The sequence below is a fragment of the Enhydra lutris genome, unplaced genomic scaffold, assembly GCF_002288905.1.
Source record: "Enhydra lutris kenyoni isolate GAN:26980312 unplaced genomic scaffold, ASM228890v2 scaffoldscaffold7, whole genome shotgun sequence".
NCBI classification, from domain to species: domain Eukaryota; kingdom Metazoa; phylum Chordata; class Mammalia; order Carnivora; family Mustelidae; genus Enhydra; species Enhydra lutris.
Genome location: NW_019154091.1, coordinates 46,807,975 through 46,817,566, shown reverse-complemented (window position 1 = coordinate 46,817,566; position 9,592 = coordinate 46,807,975). Strand labels below are relative to the sequence as shown.

The following is a 9,592-nucleotide window of genomic DNA, read 5'->3' as shown; positions in this document are numbered from 1 at the left end:
TGGAGATGAGAGTGTGGAATTCAGAAGGAGGAGGTATATAGATCCTGAATTTAAATGACATGCCCAGGACACCAGTAGTCAGAAAAGGAAAATTTCTCAACTGGGAATCAGTTACATGTTGCTATTGCTAGAGATGGTGGTCAGTCAGGATGACTTAGGAAAACCTTCCTAGAAGTAGGGGAAAATGTTGTAGAATAACATTGAGGTTAACATTAAGGTTGAGAAGAGCTGGATGGTTAAGACTAGACAGAAAGGAGTGAGGGGGGCATTCCTGGAAGAGCAGGTAAATTACCCAGGCCAAAGGCTTCACAAGAAGGGTAAGATAGGATGTGAGGAACTGAGTCAGGCAGGAGGTGAGCCTGAGGGTAGGGAGAGAATTAGGATGGGGCTATGACCACTAGGTCAGACAGTCTGGACTGAATAGAAACTATTGAAATTATCATTGATTATTGCAAAGAGATTGGGCATTTCTGAATATGGCATTTAAGGACAATGTTTTTCTGTGTTATTATAAGTTGGATATGTGGTAGGCTCTCTCAGGATTCACAATCATGGCTTTGCTTTCTTTTCTGTAAGTCTGCTTTTTAATTTGTTCTGCCTGCTTCTGTTGGAGTCATTAAATATTATTTAATTCCCAGATGTTTTGTTCTTTGGGCCATTTCTCTAGTATATTCATACTTTGTCTGTAGGCCCACTTTCCCTCATCTCCAGTAAAAGTGGGAAGAATACAAAGACCACCCTACACAACACAGCTGAGGAGAACAACAATTATCAATCATTACCCACAACCCCCAACTCTGACATTCAGATGGTCCTCTGAGATTCCTGCTCAGGGTCCATGGATGGACTTCAGAAGAGTGTATGACTTTTTTTTTTTTTTTTCCGAGATGACCAACCTCAGAGGTGTCTGTGATTCAACAAATGTTAGGAACCGCTGTTGTATCTTTGTTGGGAGGTAGATGGCTGGGGATGGTTCCCCAGAGAGAAAAACATGGCAAAAGCATCCTTAGTGCCAACTATACAGGATCCTCCAAAAACAGTTGAAAGACCCTATGGAGAAAGAGGAATTGGGAAAAGGAAATGGGCTCAGAGGGAACTAGTAGGAGGGATGCCCCATCTTCCCTTGTTCTGAACCCTCTTACTGGCTAGTATTCCTTCTTTGTATTCTCCATATCCTGACCATCACAGGATTCCGGTTCTCCTTCACATTAAATCTACTGAATGTCTGCCATTTATCAGGCTCTGTACCAGATCCTCTTCAACATTATCTCCCAAAATTCCCATGTTGAGCCTGCAGTGCACAGAGTGGAGTCGTTCCCTCCATCAGTCATGGCATGTTTGCACCATCACTTCTGGTCAGGCCCCTTTTTAGTGCATTTTATTTTCCCCTTCATGCTTCTCTCTATTCTCATTCCCCCTTCTCACTTGAGACACTTTCTTTAATGTATTTGACAAATGCTCTTCCAGTCCATGCTCTCTAAGCGTAGTTAGATATTCTCATCCATTTAACAAATACAGTGATGACTACGTGTCAGGCATAATTGTAGGTTGGGAAATATAGCCAGGAACAAAAGAGTGGGAAAAAAAAAGCTCCCTGCTTCTTGGAACTTACATTCTTTTTCAGTGAGACAGATCATGAAGAAATAAATAAGTAAAACATACAGTATCTTAAATAATAAGTAATAAGGAAAAAAAAGAAGGGCCGGAGATCAGGTCTGTTGTCTGTGGTTAGGAGCAGATTGCAGTTGTGTGTGTGATGATTCAGCAAGGCTCTGCCAATAATCCTGCTATTCACCAAATTCAGTTAAGAGAGCAACTATGTGGCTATCTGGGCCAGAAGTGATGCATTTATAGGGGACAGCCAGTACAAAGGCCCTGAGGTAGGGTCTTACCTGGTATGTTAGGAGACGAGAATGTTAGGAGGCCAGTGCCTAGAGAGAAATGAGTAGGAAGAGAAAGAAACGAAGGTTAAGTGGTATCTGGGTCAGTGACAAATACTGTAGGACTTTGTAGGTCATTGTAAATACAGACTTCAGCTTTAGTCTGAATGTAAAGGGAAACCAGTGGAAGAAAATGAACAGAGGTATGTCCTGACATTTTAACAGATATATGTGTATCTGTGACAAATATACAATGCTTTTTGGTTGTCTTTTAAATGTACACAAAAGGCATTGTGCTAGGAGTGCTTGGATGACTCAGTGTGTAAGGGATCTGCCTTCAGCTCAGGTCATGATCCCAGGGACCTCAGATGGAGCCCCAAGTGTCCACTGGGCTTTTTGCTCAGTGGGAAGTGTACTTCTCTCTCTCCCTCTGTCCCTCCCAACTCTCATGCTCTCTCTCAAATAAATAAATAAATAAAATCTAAAAAAAAAAAAGACATTGTGCCATATACTTCATTCTGTCTTTACTTTTGCTACCTAACATAGTTTCTGAGATCTACCCAAATTGATATCTGTAAATCTGCTTTATTATCTCTCACTTCTGTGTAGCATTTCATTGTGCACACATGGCACATTTTACTTATATATTCCTCTGGGAACAGTTGCTGGCACAGCTCACACTTCCAGCCACCACAAACAATCCTGTGATGAATGTGCTCACATGGGCTCCTTATGGACTCAGGAGAGAGCCTCTTTAGAGTGTACACATCAGAGAGGGATTGCAGGGTGGGAGGGTGTGTGCATTCTTAATTCCACTGGGATAGTGCTTCAGGATGGTGCTCCAGTGACATTCCCACCAACTGTGTGATGATTTTTATCTCCTCACTGAATTCTCATGCTGATCCAATGAGGGAGGTCAGGTGAGGTCCCTTGTGGATGAGGAGACTGAGGCTTAGAGAGAGTGAGCAAATTCCTGAGTTCATGTAGTCACGAGGAAGGGCCAGGACCTCACATGCAGAATTCTGCCATAGTGTTCATTGTTCTTACATCTATAGTACCCAGCACTACCTGTTCCAGAAATAAGACGAGGCATCTTCAGGCAAAGAGACTATTACCATCATCATCATTATCATCATCATCATTGTATTTGAGCCTTGCATTTTTTGATTCCTGGTCTAACTCAGTGATCCTAGGACCCCACATGTTTAGGACCAGCATGTTTGAAGGTATCCAGTTCGAGTCCTTTGAGTTTCCAGGAAAATTATATGGAATATACTAATTTCATTGTCTCATGAGGGCTAACTAACAGGATTGACTGTTTAGTGGATGATTTTGAAGCTAGACATTTATAAAACCTAAGTATTTATCAACTTTTGGGGACTTTGGACCAGATTTCAATATTAAATACTAGGTAAGTTATATTAAGTCCATATTGTTTGCTAGGCACTGAACTAAGAACTTTACAGGCATCATTTCACTTACTCCTCACAACTATCCTAGGTGGTGTTTACTTGACTATTCAACTATTGTGGAAACTAAAGCCCCAAGAGGAGAACTAATTTGTCCAGAGTCACCAGATCGGAGGTTGAGGTGTGATTTGAACCTGAACAGTCTACCTGAAGAACCTTACTCCTAATGAGTCAACTATGCTGCCTTCCTGTAAAGGAAACTTCTAGAATCTCTTCCCCTTGAAATTGAGGACAATTTCTTGTCACTTGTGTGGTTTAGAGCAGTCCTGGGAAATACAGGGCTAGTGGTCAAGAATCTCCTAGGGAGAGGATCTGAAGTTTGAAAATGTCCCCAGGTTTCTTCATTATGCCTCCCTCTGTCCCCCAAAGTGAGAACCTCTGCCTTAGGACATCCTGCCTGGATTATAGAGCCTGAGCATGAAGTTTCTCTAACTGGGTATGGGTTATTAGTTGCCTATAACCCAAGACATTCTCATATTTTTGAAACAAGCGTCCTCAAAAGGAAGCAATTCTTTATCACTTACATGTTTCTTATAGCTGCCATGAATGATGTGTAGTCAAGGTTTTCCATTCAAATTTTCCATTTGGATTGCCTTCTTCAAGGAAGGTGATACCATCCATATCTTTACCTGAACCAGTTATTATAAAAGCTGCTTGGCTACGAAGTATGTATTTCAAACTCAAGTAGGTATGAATTCTGGATTGTGTGCTCTTTTGGGTTTCTCTTCTCAGTGTGGTCATTTGGTTAGCAAATACTTATGAGCATCTACATTAGTCTGATGGAGGAGACAGGCAGCTGGCCTGGAATTTAGATATCTTAGTATCAATGGCACATGGGGGAAGCCAAGTGCTATGAGAGCACATTGGAAGGGCAACATAAGGGTCAGGGGAGATTTCCGGGGAAGTAACTTCTAAGTTGGGAACTGAAAGAGAAGTGGGGTTTGGCTACATGAAGGGGCCAAAAGGCAAGGGAACAGGGTGAGTGTAGAATTTTGCAACTGGAGCAGGAACTGGGGAGGGGATGAGGCTAGAGAAATTAGCTCAAGTCAGATTATGAAGGAAGGAGGGACTATGAAGGAAAGGCAGTGGGGAACCATTGAAGAGTTTGAAGCCTAGGGGCCGGTGGGGGACACCTCAATAACGTTTATTAATATAGACAGGTTCCATGAGTGAAGAATTGGCTCTCCTTATCTCTCACACATTATTCTTGATAAATCATAACACTGGAGCTGTTAAGTGGCAAATAAGGAGTCTGGATAAATGGATTTGTAGACAGAAGTTCTGACCCATAACTCAAGGGTTCCTTTTGATCACTATAGAGACAACTTCTCAATTTTGATTTGATCTTTCTATCTTTAAAAACCTCTGACAATATTTCCTAAAATTCTCTCAAACAAAAGCATGAGTAGGAAGGATAGTGGGGGCTGCATGTCTTTCTTTTCTCCATTCTTCACTACTCCTTTGTGGGGCTTGGCTGTGAATTATTACTCCTGACCCTTTCTCCCCTGAGGAGGAAACCATTTGAATATAGCAGGAGAGTAGGGGGAAGAAGGACCCTCATGCCAGTTCCTTCATTAAGAAAATATATTTGGCATACTGAGAGCACATTTTGAATGAGTGAAAAATAACTCCATCTGAAAAATTAATAGGGAGTCACAAGTGAGTGTTTTGGTACAAGCTCACAGAGCAGGGCAGATTCTCTAGGACCCTGGCAGCTGACATCACAGGGTGTGTGTAGAGCACAATGTGGCTAGTGAGGAGACTGTCTAAAGAAGTGAATTCACCTTTTCTCCTGGAACCCAGAGAGGAGTAAACAAAGGAATTGTTTTGGTCATGAGCTTCTGAGCTAGATGACTTATTTTTCTCCCTTTGGATCATACTCTCATAGCTGAGGGCATGAAAATTATAGTGAATTTTGCCTGGATGATTTGGGTGAGATGTGTTGAATTTCAGAATTCATAAAACTACCTTCCTGGCTCCTCTCCCATCTCAGTCCTGGGCCCTGGGTTGGCTGATGCTCATTTCTCCAGTATTTCCTTCCCAGATAGCTTGGTCCTCTCCTTCTTGCAGGTGTTTATGAAGGTCCTGCCCCTTTCTCCCTCTTCCTCTCTGTTCACAGTGCCTCTGTGGGCCAAGTGGATAAAGGGAAGGGGAAGACTGTACATTCTTGGCCATCAGTACAGCTAAATGATGATGCAGAATGAGGATAAAGGGGTGGCAAAGTGCCACCTGACCTTGGCTAGCTGATGTTGGGGTAAGGGTTTGTTTTCGTTCTTTAAAGATTTTATTATTTATTTATTTATTTATTCATTCATTCATCCATTAATGAGAGACAGAGAGAGAGAGAGGCAGAGGGGGAAACAGACTTCCTACCAAGCAGGGAGCCTGATGCAGGACTCAATCCCAGGACCCTGGGATCATGGCTGAAGCCGAAGGCAGATGATTAACCAACTGAGCCACCCAGGGGACCTGGGGTAAGGGTCTTAAGACCAGTGGACCAATATTTGTATTCTAACCTTAGATGACATTTTAAAAATGATTCTGTAATTGTAACAAGGTCCACTCGTCTGTGAATTAATGTGTCATAACTCATGCTCAAGTACCATGCATATCCTGCATATGAATAACTGCACAGTACATTCATGCCCTGTTGTATCTTATAGCTTAATTGTACATGAACCTACATGACTTAGATAAACTCAAATAGGATTATGTCCTGTGGTGTGCACAACAGGAGAATGTGGGGAGGTATTTGACACTCACTTGGGGGAAAGCCTGATTTTTCTTTTTCTTTTTTTTTTTAAAGATTTTATTTTTTTATTTGACAGAGAGACAGCAAGAGAGGGAAAACAAACAGGGAGAGAAGGAGAGGGAGAAGCAGACTCCTTGCTGAGCAGGGAGCCCAATGTGGGGCTCGATCCCAGGACCCTGGGATCATGACCTGAGCTGAAGGCAGACACTTAATGACTGAGCCACCCAGGTGCCCTGCCAGTTGATTTTTCTTTGATATCTTTTGGTGTTAGTTTCTGTGATACTTGGGCTGCAACAGGTGACATGTGACTTCTGAGCATTGGTTGAACACCATTGTTGAGTAAATATTTATTGTTTACTTAGGTATATGTACAGCACATATAAGAAAAATATGAAGCAGCAGCCTGAAGCCTGAGCAATGGAACTCGGCAGCCCCAACCCAACTCCACTTAACTCAGCCTCACCGAACCTGGTCTGAGACACTCAGCAACCTGCCCTTGCTACAGCTCTCTGATATGGAATCCTCTTCAATTCCAGCTAGAAGACTGTGTCAGGCACTGCACAGATTTGGTCAAAAGCTGGTACGCAGACGAATGCTAGAGCAAGACGTGGCTAAGCCTGACTCTGACAGAAGCCTGAGCACTCTGGATTTAGTGGCTCTGGGTGTGGGCCGCACAGTGGGTGTAGGCATATATTTCCTGGCTAATGAGGTGGCTGGTAATCAAGCAGGACCATCCATTGTGATCTGCTTTATGGTGGCTGGCCTAACTTCATTGTTGGCTGGACTGTGCTATGTAGTTTAGTGCCCAGATTCCCCATCCTGGCTCTGCATATCTCTACGCCTATGTCACTGTAGGTGAAATCTGGGCCTTCATCACTGGCTGGAACCTCATCTTCTCCTATGTTGCTTGTATGGCCAATATGGTCTTTGCCTGGATTTCAGCTTTTGACAACATGTTTGGGTACCAGATCTCTCGGGCCCTTAGTGAAAACATCTTATTGCATTTTCCCCAAGTCCTTGTAAAGATTCTACGTTTCTTTAATGTGGGCCTTGTGTTTTTGCTCATTGGATTACTGACTTTGAGGTTTAGGGAGTCGATGCTGTTAACCAAAGTGGTCACATTGGTGAGACTTTTGATTCTCAGTTTTGTCATCATCTCTGGTTTCATTAAGGGGGAACTGCACAACTGGAAGCTCACAGAAGAAGACTACAGAAAGGATGAACTCAATGGCACCTCTAGCTTGGGCCCTCTGGGCTCTGGAGGATTTGTGCCTTTTGGCTTTGCAGGGATTCTTCATGGAACAGCTACCTGTATCTATGCATTTATAGATTTTGATAACATTGTTACCAGAGTTGAAGAAGCCCAGAACCACCAGAGTTCCATCCCCATGGGCATTGTGATGTCACTGCTCATCTGTGTTTTGGTGTATTTTGGTGTCTCTGCAGCCCTTACACTTAGGGTTCCTTACTACCAGATTCAACCTGGGAGCACCTTGCCTGAGGCTTTTCTCCATATCGGCTGGGCCCCTGACTACTATGCTGTAGCTTTGGTATTCCTCTGTAGTCTTTCTGTGAGGCCTTTGAATTATGTGTTCTCCATAGGTCAATTGATATATGTAATGGCAAAGGATGGCCTCCTGTTCTCTGTCCTTGCGAGAATCTATAATGGCATCTATAGGCTCATCATGGCCACTGTGATCTTTGGCATTATTGCAACACTCATGGCATTCTTCTTCAGACTTGCTGATCTTGTGCACCTCGCATCAATTGGGACCCTGCTAGCTTATTCCCTGATGGCTTTTTGTGTTCTCATCGTTAGGTATCAGCCTGAGAGTGAGAATGGGGAAAATCAAACACAGGAGCAGGAGGAGACTGCACCTGCAGTAGAGAAGCTGACTCTACAAGGACTACTTTTTCCAGGCAGCCCCACCCCCACTCCACTCTCCAGCCAGATTGTCTGTGTTTGCTCCTCACTGCTTGTTCTGCTGCTGACTCTCCTCTGCCTGGTGCTGGCCCACTGGCCAGGTCTGCTTTCTGGAGACCCAGTGCTGATCACCGTGGTTATGCTGCTCCTGGTGCTCATCACTGGGATCACTGGGGTCATCTGGAGACAGCCACAGAGCTCCACTCCTCTTCACTTTAAGGTCCCTGCTCTGCCTCTCCTCCCACTCTTGAGCATCTTTGTGAATGTTTGCCTTTTGACACAGATGTCAGCTGTTACCTGGGCCCCAATTAGTATCTGGATGCTGATTGAGTTTGTTATCTACTTCATGTATGGAATCCAGCACAGCCTGGTTGCATAGCCCCACTGAAGTAAGGGCCCAAACTCTAGACCTTGAACTCAGCAGTGCCAATACATATTTGATTTGACATCATCATCCCGAATGCTGTCTGGTCCTCTGCACAACAATGGAGAGTACTCCTGAGCACATGTAAAGCTATGCCTCCCGTGGCATGTTGGTGGGAGAACACTAATAGAGCTCTGTATTCATTCTGTGGTGAAGGACGTGTCTTTACTCTTCCTCCCCCCCCCCTTTTTTTTTGTCTCCTTTCAGTTGTATCTGTAGCTGCTTGCTGGCTTTAAAAAATTATTATTAAAATAAAGTAGAAAAAATGTTTTTGTTTTCTTTGGATAAATATCCAGTAGTGGGAATACTAGAGCGTATGGTAATTCTATTTTTAATATTTTGAGGAATCTCAGTACCATTTTCACAGTGGTTGCACTGATTTACATTCCCAAGAAGAATACACAAGGGTTCCTTTGTCTCCACATCCTCTCTAACACTTTTTGTCTTTTTAGATGTAGATATTCTGACAGGTATAAAGTGATATTTCATTGTAATTTTTATTTACATTTCCCTGAAGTTTAGTGATGCTGAATATCTCTTCATGTGTCTGTTGGCCATCTGTTTATCTTCTTGGAAAAATATTTAGGTCTTCTGCCTATTTTAAAATTGGATTTGTTTTTCTTGTGTGTGTATAAGTTCTTTATGTCTATTGGGTTTAACCCCTTATTGGACATATTATTCGCCAATATCTTCTCCCATTCAATAGGTTGCCTTTTTGTTTTGTTGATGATTTCCTTTGCTGTGAAAAATTGCTTACATGAATTCAAAAAGACATATGCACCCTTATATTTATTGCAGCATTATTTACAATTGGATATGGAAGGAACACAAGTGTCCATTGACAGATGAAAGGATAAAGAAGATGTAGTAATATGTGCATACACACACACAGACACAGTGGAATACTACCTAGCTATAAAAGAGAATGAAATGTTACCATTTATAACAACACAGATAGACATAGAGGGTGTACATTAATTGAAATAATTCAGACTGAGAAAGACAAATATATGATTTCACTCTTATATAGGAAATAAAACTAACAAACTAAAAAGAAAGACAAAAACAAACAAACAAACAAACAACAAACATACTCTTCAACACAAGGAACAAACTGGAGGTTGCCAAAGTGGTTGGGGTAAG

The 9,592-nt window shown here is 42.5% G+C and overlaps 1 pseudogene; it reads left to right on the top strand.

The window, feature by feature from the left end:
* Positions 1–6,615: 6,615 nt before the first annotated feature.
* On the top strand, positions 6,616–8,471 carry LOC111142033 (annotated as a pseudogene).
* Positions 8,472–9,592: the final 1,121 nt, after the last annotated feature.